Consider the following 939-nt stretch of genomic DNA (forward strand, 5'->3'; position numbering starts at 1 on the left):
GTTGCTGCAGACAGACAGACACAGTGACGGCTGCCCATCTTGATCTACCTGGGCACCTTGAAGGAAAGCCCAGATCGGACCATGGTGGCTCATCATGGGAGAGACTTTCGATCTGGGAGAGGTTTTAGAAGCCAGGTGTGGGTTTGGGTCTTTAATGGCCACCCAAGGACCTGCCCCTTACGCCGAGAGCCCCCGAGGCAACGCTGGGCTGGACCTCCGTGGGCTCAGAGGCACACTACGGGCGAGGCCTTCCCTCGGGCTTTGGGGTCGCACCTACCCCTTGCAGTTTTTCCAGTGTTGGGAGAAGATCTTTTGAAACGAATGTCTAATTAGAACTGTACCCCTGGTTCTAAAGTGTGGTCTAAATGTTTGTTCCGTATTCAGTTTTTCTGTAATGGCTGTGTTGGTGCTGTGTGTTCCTGGGCCACGTTTTGTCTTGGACAGGAGCAGACAGCCCAGAATAAATCTGTTCATTGGCAGCCTCCTCTAGAGTGCATTCGAGCCGCCTAACCTGGACGGGACGTGGGAGAGCTCCGTGCTCTAAGGAGAGGGCGGCGGCAGCTGCTGGGGGGGAAAGGTGCTTTGTGCCTGGGTGTGTGTGTGTGTGTGTGTATTCCAGTAGTAAGGAAGGGCAGGTTCAGAGGTCTGCAGACCCGTCTAGCACAGGTGGAGCTCTCCGACCTGTGCTCCCCTCTGCCTGCTTCAGCTTAGACAGGGGTCATTTCGTAGAAAAAGAGCTATGGGAACTCATTAGCATATACCTCACCCCCTGACATAACCGGAAGTGTGTCATAAGGCCACACACCCCGCCCCCAACGGTCCCGGCCGCCGGTGCCGGCCTTGCAGCTCCACTGCTGAGCCCCATGAGGGGCCCGGCGGTGGACCTGCAAGGCCGGCGGGAGTGCAAGGAAGCCCCGCGAAGGCCCTCCCTGGCCCCAG

This window comes from Gekko japonicus, unplaced genomic scaffold (genome assembly GCF_001447785.1).
Source record: "Gekko japonicus isolate JY-2015 unplaced genomic scaffold, Gekko_japonicus_V1.1 scaffold1471, whole genome shotgun sequence".
NCBI lineage: Eukaryota > Metazoa > Chordata > Lepidosauria > Squamata > Gekkonidae > Gekko > Gekko japonicus.